This window comes from Zonotrichia leucophrys, chromosome Z (genome assembly GCF_028769735.1).
Source record: "Zonotrichia leucophrys gambelii isolate GWCS_2022_RI chromosome Z, RI_Zleu_2.0, whole genome shotgun sequence".
In the NCBI taxonomy this organism is placed as follows: domain Eukaryota; kingdom Metazoa; phylum Chordata; class Aves; order Passeriformes; family Passerellidae; genus Zonotrichia; species Zonotrichia leucophrys.
Genome location: NC_088200.1, coordinates 1,525,231 through 1,540,729, shown reverse-complemented (window position 1 = coordinate 1,540,729; position 15,499 = coordinate 1,525,231). Strand labels below are relative to the sequence as shown.

At 51.3% G+C, this 15,499-nt stretch overlaps 1 protein-coding gene across 4 annotated transcripts in view; it reads left to right on the top strand.

The window, feature by feature from the left end:
• Nucleotides 1–216: 216 nt before the first annotated feature.
• CTIF (cap binding complex dependent translation initiation factor) overlaps nucleotides 217–15,499 on the top strand; it is a 146,477-nt gene continuing 131,194 nt past the window's right edge. For all 4 annotated transcript variants that reach the window (XM_064735870.1, XM_064735869.1, XM_064735868.1 and 1 more), the window contains exon 1: nucleotides 217–336. The gene's annotated coding sequence lies outside the window, so the exon portion shown is untranslated. The remainder of the gene's footprint in view (nucleotides 337–15,499) is intronic.

Here is a 15,499-nt window from a genome sequence, read left to right as displayed (position 1 = left end):
TCCCTGCCGGATCCCGAGGTTGCGGGGTCCGGGAGGTTCCCATCAGAGGCTCGGGGCTGCGGCACTCGGGGTGTCCCCGTCCGATCCCCGCCGTGCGGCCCCCCCGCGGCGGGCAGGCCGCAGCCCCGGACTACATCTCCCGTCAGGGCCGGCGCGGGCCGCGGGCGGAGCGCGGCGCGTCACTGCCCGCCGCCCCGGCCCGTCCCTCTGCCGAGCCGGAGCCGGAGCCGGAGCGTCCTCCCGGGCGGCGCCCCCGGAGCCCCCCGCGACCCCCGCAACCCCGCGCCGCGCCCATGACCCCCTCAGCGGGGCACTGACCGCGCCCGGCCCCGCACGGTAAGCGCGGCCCGGGGGGGACGTGACACAGCACCGGCCGAGGGGGAGCGAAGGGGGGCGGCGGGGGGAGCGCATCTCGGCTTTTGTCTCCCTCGGAAAGACGCGAACCCCGCGGGGGGGTGCGGGTCGTGCCGCCGATGGAGCCGGTTTCTGGGCACGTCTCGGTGCTGGCGGTGTCGCGGCGGCCTCGCCCCGGGGGGGTGCCCCCCGCTCGGTGACAGCCCGTGCGTGGCCGTGGGGCCCCCCCGGGACGCGGCGCTCCCGGCGGAGAGCTCCGGGGCTGGGCTCGGTTGTGCTCCCCGCCTCTGGAAGCTTCCCGGGCGCTCCGTTCGGCCGGAGAAGGGCAGGGCTGCCCCCCAGCCCCGCCCCGGGCGAGCCCCCCGTGGGCAGCAGCGCGGGGAGCCCGTCGTGTCCCCGCCGCAGCAGCCGCGGCCATCGGCGGCCCCGCGGCGGCAGAGCCGGCGGCAGAGCCCGCACAGCGGCACCGCCGCACAAAGGTGCCCGCCGAGCATCCCCGCCGCTCCCCTGGGATGGTCCCCGCTGGGAGCGGCGCCCACCCCGCCGCAGGAGCGGCCCCCGGGCTGGGTGCGGGTGTAGCGGGCTCGGAGGGCTCGGCAGAGACCCGGTTTTGTTGTCGTTTTACGGTGATCGTTTTCCTGCAGAGTCACTCTGGCCGCACGTGCTCTCGGGGGCCGTGGTGGGTGACAGGAGGGGACAACAGATGCTGTGGCAGCGGAGCAGCCGTCAGCCGTGGGATGTTTTTTGCTGCAGCTGCCCCCAGAAATGCTGGACGCTGGGGGCACAGTTGTTGGGTGTCACTGGCCTCCCCGTGCCTCAAAACTCTGTCCTTGGAGTGGTTTTTCCATAGAATGAGACCAAGGTTCACCTCCTGGGGCCATTCCCTGGGTCAGGCTTCTGTGGAAAGGGTGAGATTCTCATCCGTGAGATCCCACGGTGGATGGAGCAGCAATGCCATTAGGTTGGAAAGGGGCAGGTGCTGTTTCTCAGTGCCCCAGAACCTGTGTGCTTCCCTCAAATGGGCATTTCCACGTGCCCATGGGTGCCACATTCATTCCTTCTCCAGTAATCCACCCTGCTCTTCCTCCACCACTCAGGTGGGTGTGGGACGAAGGTTAAAATCACAGCTTCATTAACAGAAATTGAAGAGATGGGAGGATGCAGAAGAGAGATTGAGCTTCCAGGCTGCGTCTTTCAGTGCAAAGATGCCAAAATAAGAGCAGATCATTTCATAGTCCCTTCTCTACAAAACCTAGGAAGGCTTTTTGATGGTGGACCATCATCTGAGCATCCACATTGTGCAGGGAGGTCCCACACAGGATGGAGGAGGAACCCTCCTACTCTGCTGATGATTTACGTGACCTTGACTAGCACATATTCACACCTTGTCTCCAGGGAGTGGAAACAGCCATTCTGTTGTGTCCACCAACGTTATTTTTCCCTGTGAGTGTCATAAAGGCTTTTCTCTGCCATTGCTGAGCCCAAGGTTCAAGAGCAAAACCTTGTGCTGCTGCATTTTATCCCCTCAAGCCTTGGGGAAGATTTATAGGCTGTGGTTGCCCTGCACTGAGCGTGTTATCTTTGGCACAGACGAGCAGTGGCTGTTTTGGGAAGCTCAGGCTGTGCTCTTTTTTTTATCATTTATAAGACCTCAGGTTGCTTTTAAAGCAGAGGAGCTGCAGTTGGGTGCTGCTGCAGGTGAAGGTGATGCAGGGAAGCAGTTTGTCTCAGGTTATCTGGCTGGATGAAAGACTGGAGAGAATTTGTGGAGATGAGCTGAACTCCAGCTCTGCCTTTGTGATGCCATTTGGAAGAGGGCTGATCTACCTGAGGGGCTTGGCTGGGTTTGTTCCAGCCTGATCCACAAATGGCATGGGAATGGTCTCTGGAGGGTTCCTAAAAGCCATGAAAAATGGAATGCAAAGCATGGAAACATGCTTGATGGATGTTAGACCTGCATCCAGACTGTGGAAGGGAAGATGGTGGGATGTTGGGCTTTATCTCCAGAAGTCTCTTCTTCAGCACTTGATTTTGAATGAGGATAACAATACTCTTTTTTCCCTCTGGAGTACCTCATGTTGAGGTGAACTGGGTGATTGAGTTCATTCTGCTGTGATCTCCTGGTGAGGACAAATTGTGCTGTATTGACTTTCCCCTTCTTAACCAATTTGTGTGTGGCTCTCTCCCATTTCTCCTTGCAGCCATCGTTGCTCCTGCTTGGTTTTTCCCCAGCAGGAAGGGTCTGAAATTGTGGTAGTTGTCACTGATTGAGATTTTGCCCACAGGTCTCTGCAAAGCAACAAGAAAACCCTTCTGAACCTAATTTAATGTCATCTTCTTGCTGCTCAGTTGAGCCTTTGGGGTCCTGTGTTTGTGAGGAGTGAGGCTAAAAGTGTAGCAGGACCCTGTGTTTTCTGTGGATGCTGGGGCAGCTTTTTCAAGAGCTGTTTGAGACACATTCAACATTCTTCCTTTATGTTCTGATGGAGTAATTAAATATCATCAATGATTTCACTGTTTTTCACTTTGGCAGAAGTGTTAAGACATTTATGTTACACTATTGTTAAGTTTCAGAGCTAACAGTTTGCTGCTCTGTTTGGGCTATGATCAGGTTGGGGAAAGGACAAGAGGAGATTGGAAGTGTTGAGGCTTCTGGTTGAGTAATCTCCATAAATGCCTCGGGATGTTGTGAAACTCCTCGGAGAAGGGGCAGTTCTGCCACTTGAGGACAATTAGCAGATTACTGTGTCCTCTGAAATGAAGGGCTACTGTAGCCAACCAGTCATCTTCTGTTTGTTTGAGACTCTGGCTATTTTATTTTTATTTATTTACATACATTCTTGCATATGTGTATATATATTCACTTACAACGTAGATGCCTTGCTGGTGATCCTGAGAGAAGCATGTTCCCCCCTCAGTTCAGACTGAAATGGGAGCAACATTGGATGTTCTTAAAACTTTGGTGCGTTTAAGCTTCCCTGCTGAAATGAGAGGTTTTGTTTCTTTCACGTCTGCCTTGAGCTGTGCCATGGTCACTCTTGGCTTGCTGGATTTTGCATTGTCATTGTCGTTCTGAAGTGCAGAGGTGCCTCAGCAGTGGCCAGGAATGGGAGGTGATGCCTCTATCATGGATGGATTGCAGAAAACTTATGATGGAAAATTAATAGATTTGAGACTTTTCTGCTTTGAGATAGCTCTTGGAGTCTCCTCTCAGGCAGTCCATGGGACACTGAGATTTTAGGCACCCCAGGATGGTTGGGAGCAGCCTTGTGCTCACTCCAGAAAGGCACTGTTCCGTCTCCTGTCCTGCACACACACCCCTCAGCCTCCCTGTCCCCCAGGCATGCAGCAGTTGTGGTCCAGGAGAAGAAGAACTTGGTTTCTGGGCTGGTGGGAGAACCTGTGGTGACAGAGCCAAACCTGTGCCTGTGCCATCTCTGCAGGACCAGTCCTGCCACACCTGTCGGCCAGGAACCTGCTGCAGGTGCATTTCACAACGTGCAGACATTTGTCGAGGGCGTCTCCTCTGTGGCAGCTGGCTCAGCTTCATCTCCCTCCCCAGCCTGGCTGCATCCGTGCAGGGGGTGGGGTGGTGCTGGAAAACATCTGCATTCCCACCGGGATGGGGAGGGATATGGGTGGGGTAGCATGGATGTGGTGGGGCTGTCCCTGGGATGGAGAGCGGGGCTGGGTGGCTCTGTGCTGTCCCCATCCCCTGTGTCACATCGTTCCTGGGTGTCCTGAGGGTGCACATGGCTGCCCACAAGCTTCTTATTTCTCACCTGTGGTTGGAATGGGTCTGTTGGGTTTGCATGGCCAGGTTTAATAATGGGGGGAGCTACCAGGGTGGCTTCTGTGAGGAGCTGCCAGGAGCTTGCCCCATGTCCAGCAGAGCCAACACCAGCCAGCTCCAGGACAGACCCCACGGCCAAGCCCATCAGGAATGATTGTGACATCTCTGGGATAACAGATTTAAGAAGAAAATAAAATTGTTGCCAGTCGCTGGCAGTTGTTACTGTGGCCAGAGAGGAGTGGGGTGAGAACATGTGAGAGAACAACTCTGCAGACACCAAGCTCAGGCCAGGAGGAGGGGCAGGAGCTGCTCCAGGTGCCAGAGCTGAGATTCCCCTGCAGCTTGTGGAGGGTGTGGGGATGCAGAGATGCACCTGCAGCCCCTGGAGGAGCCCATGCCAGAGCAGGGGGTGCCTGAGAGAGGCTGTGACCCCCTGGGAAGCCCATGCTGGAGCAGGGTCCTGGCAGGGATATGCTGATCTGTGGAAACAGGAGCTCATGCTAGGGCAGGTGTCCTGATAGGACTTGTGGCTCCGGGGGGAACCCATGCTGGAGCAGCCTGTCCCTGAAGGACTGCACCCCAGGATCCACGTTGCAGCAGTTCATGGAGAATTGTTGCCCATGGGATGGACTCACACTGGAGAAGTTCATGTAGAACTGTCTCCTGTGGGAGGGTCCCCACACTGGAGCAGGGTGAGGACTCTGGCTTCTCTCCCTCTGACTTCTCTCCCTGAGCAATGGCAGGAACATCTTGTTCTGAGCTGGTCATAACCCTCATTCCTGTCTCCCTGCACCAGCGAGGGAGGAGGTAGAGCTGGGAAGGAGGGAGGGGTGAGGGTAATGTGTTTTTAAGATTTATTTTACTTGTCATTATCCTGCTCTTATTGTGTTGTTAATACATTCAGTTAATACTGCAAATTCAAGTCTGTTTTGCCCACAATGGGATTTGGTGAGGGATCTCTCACAGTCCTTATCTCAAGTCATGACCCTTTTGCTCTATTTTCTCTCCCCTGTCCAGCTGTGGGGGGGAGTGAGAGATTTGCTTTGGTGATTGCCTGGATTCCAACCAAGGTCAACCCGCTGCAATTGGTCTTAACACAAAAAAAAAAAAAAACCAAAAACAAACAAACAAAAAAAAAAACCCAAAAAAACCCCCAAAACAACCAATTTCTCCCTCCTTTGGGAGCAGGCTCAGCTCTCTGGGACTGGTTAATACAGGCTGTTCCACCCTGGAGAGGCTTCACAACCACCAGAGCCTGCCCTGCACCAGAGCAGAAGCTACTGGGAGACACAGCTGCCACCAGCTTCTTGCCCAGGCACCTGCAATGCAATTGCAATTAGCAGGGTTCATAATTATTTCTGAAAAATGCTTTTGAGCTCCTAAAATCCTGCAGGAGCTGTGTGGCTTGGCTGGCATTCTCCAGGACCTTGGGAGAAGCTGGTGTTCACAACCAAGCTGTTGCCAGTTGTGTTGGGTAGCTGCTGGCCTGGGGCACGGGCAGTTGGGTTGGCATGGGAGGCTGTGGCACTGGAGGGTCCCTCACATCAGCTGTGCCATTCCATGCATTGGGGATCTCAGATCTCACCCCATGAACCCCCAAATTAGTGTTGGGATGGTCTGCTGCCAGGTCAAGCACTGACAGGGCAAGGGGGAATGGCTTTAAGCTGAAAGGTGGTAGATTTGGGTTGGATGTTAGGAGAAAACTCTTCTCAGTGAGGGTGCTGAGGTCCTGGCCCAGGGTGCCCAGAGCAGCTGTGGCTGCCCCTGGATCCCTGGGAGTGTCCTAAGCCAGACTGGACAGGTTATGGAGCAACCTGGGATAGTGCAAGGTGTCCCTGCCATGGCAGGAGGCGCAACAGGATGGTCTTTAAGATTCCTTCCAACCCAAACCATTCTGGGATTCCATGTTTCCATGAAATAAGCAGTTGTGACCCTGAGTTTTTCACATAATTTGATTAAATCTCTCAAGTCTGTCTGTGCTACCACAGTGCTTTTGAGCTACAACAGAAATGCACTGCAGATGTTTCAGGGGTCTTGGCTGCCCCCGGCTTTGAGCACCTCACTTGTGAAGCCAAAGCTTTCTGAGGTGACGTGGAACTGGTTTTGGGTGGAGCAGCCTTGGGTGAGCCTGGGGCTGGGGCAGCTTTGCAGGGGCTCACCTGTGCCTGTGAGCTGCTCCTCCTCATATGTGGTCCATGGGGATGTCATTTTGGGGCCAACCAGCTTCTGCAGGTGGCCTTGAAGGATGGCAGTGTGTGCAGAAACACTCCTTGGTGTTTGTTAGTCAGGGATTTTGCGGGAGTTAACCTGGAGTAAATTTTAAAGGATGTTTTCAGCCTGCGTAGAAGTGTGTGCTCCAGTCACTGGCAGGTGTATGGTGTAGTCTAGGGCCAGCCAGCCAGCCCAAAGCAGTAGTCTGAAATCATGGAATCATCATCTGCAAATCCTGGAATCAAAGTCACTAATGTTGGAAAATACTTCTAAGAGCACCAAATCCTATCATCAATCCAGTACTACACCGTGTTCACTACCAAATTGTGTCCTCAAGTGCCACATCCACATGTTTTTGGAACACTTCTGGGAATGGGGACTCCACCACTGCCCTGGGCAGCCCATGCCAGTGCCTGACCACCCTTTCAGTGGATAATTTTTTCCCAATACCCAATTTAACTTCCCCTTGTGCAGCTTGAGCCCATGTCCTCCATCATGTCACTTATAACCTGGAAGAAGTGTCTGGCCCCCACCTGGCTGCACCACCCTCCTGTCAGGGAATTTTGGAGAGTGAGAATGTCCCTTCTGAGCCTCCTTTTCTCCAGGCTAAATGCTGTTTTGTTTTTGGGTGCTGCATTTCCCTGTATTACCCATCCAGAAGCAAATCCCCTGGGGCTAGAGGACTCCTGGGCGCCAGTGTCCAACTGCAGTGAAGCCAGGGAGCATTTTAATAACATGTCATCAAAAATACCATGTTGTGTGTCTCAGCAGGAGAAGAAAAGGAAGCAGGAAGGGTTGTGGTTGTGCTCTGATTGTCAGCTGGAGGTTAATAACAATGTTTTATGTTTAAGAAGGTGTTTGCTTTGCACAGCGAGGAGAGAGGAGTGTATGCCTGAACCCACGGGAATTGTATTCCCTTAAATCAGGGCATATCGTTGATCCAGGGAATGTTTCTTCCCAGCCAGACGATCACCTTGGAGGTGTCTTTGTTTTTATTTTCCTTTGGCTTAGGAAGCAGGGCTGGTGATGGTGAAATTTGCAGCAGTAATTTTTGCAGCAGGAGGTTTTACAGGAGGACATGGAGGCTTGGGGGTTGCTTTGGGAAATGATTTCTGTATTTTTCTTGCCGTGTGCACCTTTCAGCCTTGTAAGTAGATGAACCAGGTGAAGTTTTCAGGTTCCTGGCTGTGATGCCTGCAGTGGTCTCTAAAGGAAGAGGAGGCCCCAGGTGTGGATGAAGGCTGTGCTGAGGTGGTGGACAATTTTCTCTCTCAGCTTTTCCCCCTTCTTTTGAGATCAGCAGTTTCTCACACCCCGACAGCAGCACTGCAATGAAACACACACTTCTGGAAAGCTCTTGTGGTGGAAGCTGAGTTCTCCATCTCTCCCTGCATCCCTGCTCTGTCCATCCCTGTGCTAGCCAGGCACAGGCAGATGAGTGTTTTTCCTGCCTTTGCAGGTGCTCAGAGCAGCATCAGTCATGGGCAGGACATCACAGCCCCGTGGAGTGTCAGCAGAGCCGCAGCATCCCTCCCTGCCAGGGTGCTCTTAGTGCCAAGATTCACCTCAGGGCACTGGTCCTCCCCCGGTCCTGCATTTTGGAGCATCTGCAGAGTGCACATTGTTTTTCTCAAAATCGATTTTGAGAAAAAGCACTTGCTTCAGTTTTTTTTTTTGATAGATATATTTTTGTCACATAGGGTGAAAGATTCATTTATCGACTGCAGTCACTTTGAAGCTTCTCCCCTGTTTTTATGCTTGCTTTTTTTTTTTCCAATGAGCAGAAATGAGGCTTATGCACTCAGACTAACTGTCACTTGCTATTCTTCCAGAAGCTTTTTTAATATCTAATATCAGCCAAATTTGACAGAGGAGGGCACATTTTGGAGATAAGAACTTACAGGCTGTAAGAAAGAGGGTAAAAAAGGGAAATGTAAATTCTTTCTTGTCTGCAAGGAGAGGCTGCATCAGTCGTAAACCTAAATAATGTCTGTCTGGGTGCAAGCAGGTTGGTTAATTCTTAAGTAAATTACCTTAGTAATTCACTACAATTCATTTAAGGAAATAAACCAAATAATTTTCATCACAGGAAAGGAGGAGTTGGCTGCAGGGCTGCTGCCAGGGAGGGTGTGTTTGGATGATGCTAGATAACTTTTTAAGGTCCCTCTCCTCTCCTCTCCTCTCCTCTCCTCTCCTCTCCTCTCCTCTCCTCTCCTCTCCTCTCCTCTCCTCTCCTCTCCTCTCCTCTCCCTCTCCTCTCCTCTCCTCTCCTCTCCTCTCCTCTCCTCTCCTCTCCTCTCCTCTCCTCTCCTCTCCTCTCCTCTCCTCTCCTCTCCTCTCTCTCTCCTCTCCTCTCCTCTCCTCTCCTCTCCTCTCCTCTCCTCTCCTCTCCTCTCCTCTCCTCTCCTCTCCTCTCCTCTCCTTCCTCTCCTCTCCTCTCCTCTCCTCTCCTCTCCTCTCCCTCTCCTCTCCTCTCCTCTCCTCTCCATCAGGTGTTACACTGTGACTGCTCCTGATAGTGATGCTCCATGTGTTATCACCTACAAGCTCACACAGAGTCCTTGCAGGCTGAGGTGTTGGGTAAATTCTGTCCCCAAAAGCTTCCTTGGGCACTTGCCAGGCTCAGCACAGCTTCCCATCAGGACTGAGGTCACGGCTGGCAGCATCACCTGGAGAGGATGAGCCAGCATTGCAGTGGCTTTTCAGCATCAGCCATGGTCCATGAGCTTGCCTTGGAGCTGAAGCTGCTGTTACAAGGGATTAGTGAGCTTCCAGTTCCCAGAGGAGCCAGGGATGGTGTTCTGCCCCTCTCTGCTGTTGTTCCCATTACAGCTGCAGCAGGAGGCTGCCTCTTCTGTCCCTTTCCCTTTCCCTTCTGCTGTCACTATGTGCACTTTGATTTTTGTTTTTTTAAACTTTTTTTTTTTTTTTTACACCGGGGATTCTCTTCCTTTTTTGTCAGCTCAGAGAATGATTTTCCTTACGCTCTTCTCTATTTAGGGCTGTGGGGGAGGAAGTGATTCAGCCTTTCCCCCCACTCTGATTTGCAGAGTCATCCCTTGCTGGCTTTGCCGAGTTTTTCCTTGAGCACCTCCAGTTAACGCTGGCTTCATTCAGCAGGAGCGTTCCCACCTCATTCTGGCAGGGAAGGGCACAGAGGGGAAGGATGAGCCCTCTGCAGGACCTTTCCCTGTGCCAGGAGCAGAGTGAAGCAGTGAGCAGGCCGTGCTGCCAGACCCATGGCAGCTCCAGGTCTCCTGTGTACTCCTTGTCCGTGCGGGCATCTGTGGAGGAAGGATCAGCCAAATGGAATTTCGAGGGCTGGCCTGGTCATATTGTAAAAAACGATGGAAAGTGATGTCATGGGCTCTCCCAGGAGGGGAGGTGGCTCGGGTGTGCTGCTGGCCCTGCTGGAGGATGCCCTGCTCGCCTGGGTGATGGTGGGCGGGGTGGGTGATGGATGGATGGTGACACGGGCTCCGTGCAGGACCGCTGCCAGCTTGCCTTTCATGGCAGGGCTGAAACGGCTGCTAAATACCAGGGAGGACACACAGTGCCTGCTCTGCTCTCCACAGGGCTTTCAGACACTGCTGCTCTGCAAGGGAGCCGATAAATCATCTGCCACTCTAAGTGATACCAGGCATTCTGGTGTCCCTTGTATAAAAAACAAGTGCATTAGTTTTGGGTTAATTATTCTTCTACCCTGGAAGCCAGCATTGCTCTGCTTATTTCTAAAGGGGAGAAGGGCAGATAAAAATGAGATGAAACTCCCAAGCCATCTAGAATCTTACCACTCTGTTTCCAAATCAGATACTCAAACCCTAAGAGCAATTTTGATCTTCTGAGGAAATTCCAGCATGCATCGCTTACTGCTTTGCTTTATAACACTAGGAAGTCTGGCATCAAAAATGAATATTTGTGTGGTGGTAAGGGTAGTTCTGGGAAGGACAAAGTTGGTCATCATCTAGAAATATTCCACTAACCTCTCTTGGGTTTGGACTTGATTGTGTTCATCTTTTTTCTCCTCTTTTAAGAAGTACAGCCACATCATGAACCTGTCCTCGCAGCATCCTGTGCTCTGCCTTAGGCCATATTAGCTGCCTTCTGAACATCTCTGTCTATTGATTAAAGCATTAGGAGGAATGTCAGCTTGGAAGCAATGGGTTTGATTAGCCGATTATTTTAACAAAAAAAGAGGTGAGCTTTGATTAAAAGTACAGAGGGAACTGTAGTGACTGTTTTCAATGTTCTGGAAGGGAGGTCAGAGCACATAACCAAATGAGAGCATTGGTCAGGATGTTAATGAGGGGAGTTTGGAGGCTGAAGGTCAACACTGTGCATGACATCTTCTGCATGACCTAGGAATATGGAAAATTATTTGTATGTATTTAATAGGGGCTGCTGGTTTTTGGCTAGTGAACTGTAGTGAGTGTAGGCACTTAATGGTTGCACACAGGAAACAGTGGAGTCTGTAGGATGCTATTCTTGTGTGAAGGTTGGGTTTAACTTGGATCAGTCAGTCACTGGAGTAATTACATCCTGAAGTACTTAATGAATTCAGAGAATCACACAATCCTGGAATGGTTCACGTGGAAAGGACCTTAATATCATCCAGTTTGATCCCCTGCCATGGGCAAGGACACCTTCTCAGGTGGCTCCAAGCCCCATCCAGCCTGGCCTTGGGCACTGCCAGGGATCCAGGGGCAGCCACAGCTGCTCTGGGCACCCTGGGCCAGGGCCTGCCCACCCTCCCAGCCAGCAATTCCTCATTCCCAATGTGCCAAAATCTGTCCCTGCCCTCTGGCCCTGGGAGCCATTTCCTGGGTGCTGTCCCTGCCTGCCTTGTCCCCAGGGGCTGTGCAGCTCTCCTGGAGCCCCTGCAGGCCCTGGCAGGGGCTCTCAGGTGTCCCTGGAGCTTCTCTGGTGCAGCTGAGCAGCCCCAGCTGTGCCAGGCTGGCTCCAGAGCAGAGGGGCTCCAGCCCTGGCAGCAGCTCCGTGGCCTCCTCTGCACTGGCTGCAGCAGCTCCAGCTCCTTGTGCTGTTGGGGACTCCAGATGCTCTGCAGGTGAGGTTTCAGCTGAGCAGGGCAGAGCTTGGATTTTCTACAGCTGACAGGTGGGAAAAGCTTGCTGGTGTCAACACAGCTGTGTGGACTGCAAGCAAGAGGCTTCACACAACCATCCTGCGCTGTTTGTTGTTGTTTGGGTTGTTCTGGGGATCTGTTGTGGGTTGTAGGGGCAGGTGAGAGCATTGATGAGGTGTTCAGAGAGAAGCACCTTAGAAAAACAATGTGGAGGCTCCAGTGAGGGATTTTCTGCCTCCACTGTTAAGAAAAGCAAATCTCTTTTGGAAGGTGGTAGTTGTACTCAAATCAATGCAAGGAGGGAGACTGGAAAGCCCAAGCATAGGTGATTGGTTTCTGTGCTCTGGGCTGGAGGTTGGGCTCCAGTAATAAATGGCCAAATCAGAGAGTGGCAGATGATGGCACAGGTGGGGAGGAAGAGCCAAGAGCAGGCTGGAGCAGTGAGCACGTCCTTCTCTTTAGTCTGCCCTTCCTGTTTGCTGGATCTGGGGTCAAACATCTGGATGTGATCTCAGTCCAGCCCTCGCTCTGGGCCTGCAGCTGTGGCTCTTTCAAGTCCTTGAGCCCTACCAGCATGGGCAGAGCTGATGGCAAACCATCCAGGAAGGAAGAGATGAGTAATAAAAAGCTTCTGTCGCCCATTCTTCAGGGAAAAGTGCATGCATTCCCTGCTCAGCACTTGCTGCATGGGACCATCCTCTGCCTCCCAGAGCAGGCAGCTTTGCTCAATGGGATTGTCATGTACTTGAATTTCATGTCAGCCCATTTCCTCTCCTAAAGGTCAGCCTGACCTTGCTGTGTTATGATGTTTCTTTTGGTTTTCATTGAGCTTGGAGCATGTCTTTCTTGCTTTGTTGTGGAAGTCTGGGCTCAGGGAACATCTTCATAGGTAAGATCCTGCTTATTCTGGGTTGAAGTAAGCTCCTCTGGTCCAGCCCTCTGCTCAGTGCAGCGCCAGCTTCAACATCAAACCTGCTCAGGGCCTCCTCCAGCTGGGTCCTGCTGCTGTTTCCAAGCTGCACACCCAGATCTCACACTCAAGTTACATGTTGGCTGCTGAGCCACAGCTCAAAGCAAAGGAATTTTCCAGTATCCCATCAGAGTTTCCCAAGCTTCACCTACCGATGCGCAGACCTGGAGCGGAGCAGCTGCAGCTGTTTGCTGCTGGAAGAGGCTTTCTGCAGCTGGTGTTTCCCGTGCCCCGGGCATTCTGCTGCTGGGATTCTCAGCAGCTCCAGGGGAGTGTCAGCACTCCTGGGTGGAGCGGCAGCGTGTGTGTGCTGGGGAGGCTTATCGCCAACTGACCTAATTATTGTAATCTCGCTCTTCCCTAGATAGTGCAGGTTTCCTTGGCTCTCAAGAGGCTTCACGCGTTTTTCCAAGCTGTTCTTTGATTTATTGTCTGTCTCCTAATAATAATGTTCTTTTGCTCAGGCTAGGTGAAGCCTGAGAGTAAGGGCTGTAGCCAGAGCCAGTGTAATACTTGTGAACTGCTTTTCCTGCTCCAGTGGCCATCCTGCTGGGCTTGGTGGTCCCAGCCTGCCAGACTTTCCAGGCAGCCTACCTGCAGGGATTTCTTGGCTGCCATGGTCTCCATCCCTCCTCTTCCCCCTGCACTGATTGTACACGTGCATCATCTTACTACAGAAATCCTCTGGGTGCCAAAGTTAACAGGTGAAAACTGTGCAGTGCCACTTTCTGCCCAGCTCTTGTTTGCAGAGTTGTTGCCAGTCCCTTTTTTTCTTTAGTTACCCATCCCATTTTATTTGTTACCTATTCCATTTTTTTGTTGACTATCCAATTGTTTCTTCTTTTCTGTCCCTTCATTTATATTGCCTGTCCCATTTTTATTCCTTTATGCCCCATTTCATTTGTGTTGTTCTTCCTGATTCCTTTTTTTTTTTTATTTGTTTGTTTTCGGGTTTTGGTTGGTTTTGGGTTTGTTTTTGGAGTTTTGGCCTGTCATGGTTTTTTTATTCTCTATCCCATTTTTTCTTCCTTTTGCTCTACCCACTGTCGTTTCTCCCTTCTCTACCTGCCTCTTTTCCTGTTTATAATACGTTTATTTGGCTACAGTAAAGGCCAGGTGCCTTTTAGAGGTGCCAAATTCTTATTTTTTCCAGCAAGACAAGGATTTGCAGTATGTTAACAGGGTTTAACACGTACTTCAACATTAAAAATATAAAGCCTAGGACAGAAAGAAAAAAATTAAATCCAGCCCAACAACAAAACATTGCAACCTGGGATAAATTTGCTCCATTCAGGCACTTGATTTTCTTCCTGTAAGCTGTAGCTGGGATTTTGGAGCTCAGAGCTGCACGGCTGGGCAGAGAATAACTCACGTAACGCGGTGCCTCCTCGCAGGAGCAGGGCTTACTGCTAAGCTTCCCGGTTAAACCACCTGATGGGATCAGCAGAGGTTAGCAGCACCGCAGGGGCTTGGTGGCAGAGGGCTTGGAAAACAACAAGTCAGCAGCACTGCCCTGAAAACCTGTTTTGTTTGGGGCTTTTTGTCCCCTCGCCCTGCACAGGATCCGGTTGGACCTGAAAGGGAGCGGAGAGGATGGAGCGGGGCATCACAGCAGGCTGTATCTGTTGGGGTTTCTGCACCCCTGGGTCTTATCTTGTGCCCTGCCTGATAGTCTCTGGAGAGTAAAAATTTTCTCCTGCAGCAGAGCAGCCCGTGGAGGAGCTGGGACCGAGCCAAAGCAGAGGCATTGCTGGGAGGTCAAAGCCTGAAAGGGCTGGCACTGGGCTCGTGCCTGGTGTGAACTGCCCAGCAGAACTGGGGCTGTACCAGTGCCCCTTCTTTGTGAGAGACTGTGAGTTCCCATTTTCCTTATTTCCCTCTGTAGAAAGGGAGGTTCCTAGCTTTCTAACTTTCAAGTGGATTGCAGTAACACTTTAAATTGCAAATCTTCTTTCCTGAAGCACTGCTGCGTCCTTTGGGTGGGTGCTCCAAGTTATCCTCAGATTCTCAGTGAATACTCTTCAACACCAGGCCATAAAACAGATAGTTACTGCTAACTCCATTTTTTTCCTTAATTAGCCTGTAGAAAAAATCATAGTGCTAAGGATTGTTGTGAGGAATAAGAGTGTTTTTGGCTGTGTTCAATGAGAATAGATATTTTTATTTTGTTGAAATGGGAAACAAAATAATGTCAAGTCCCATTTCAGTCCAAAATGAAATGTGGTTTAAATTATTTTACACTATAATGGCGAGTTGTGGAAATTCAGTGTACATCACCACAAAATAAAACCAAAAATCCTTTGTTAAAAAATACAAAACTCTAAAAAAAAGTGAAACCATTTTTTCAGCGTTTCCTTCCCAAGTGGTTTGGCTGCAGTGACTTGACCAAAATTATTTAAAATTCATCAAGCCAAATCTGGGGTGATGGCAAACAAGTAATTTAAAAAAATTATTATTGTTGTTATGTGGTAGGTTCAGACTTTTGTTTCTTCAGGGGTGAATTTTTTTCCTCTGGGAACTGTGACAGAGGAGAAACATGACCCTTGTCTCTCACACTGGTCAAGGGTACGAGTGAAGCTTGAGTGCCAGGCGGCGTCACCTCTGGTTCCTGGTGCTGGCAGGCCTTTGGATATCGTAGACATGTGGGAATGCTCATCATCATCAGAGTGTTCCCAGGGACCAGGGTCCTCAGGAAGCACTGGCACAAAGTTTCCCAGAGAAACTGTGGCTGTTCCATCCCTGGAAGTGTCCAAGGCTAGGTTGGATGGGGCTTGGAGCAATCTGCACTAGTGGAAGGTGTCCCTGCCCATGGCAGGGGTGGCACTGGATGGCTTTTGAAGTCCCATCCAACCCAAACCATTCCATGGTTCTGTGAAAGCTCTAGAAGGAGTGGGAAGAACCTGCTCCAAACCCCAGAGTTATGTGTTTATCTTGGCATTCTTGGTGTCTTCCTCTGAAGCCTCCAAGTCCTGCACTACCTCCGCACTAGGAATGAAGTTTATTTTCTTTCATACTGTATAATTTATTGCAGAAGTGCATTTTCAAGTCCCATTTGAAATTCTGCTGCTGAATTGTTGGGTCATAAAGA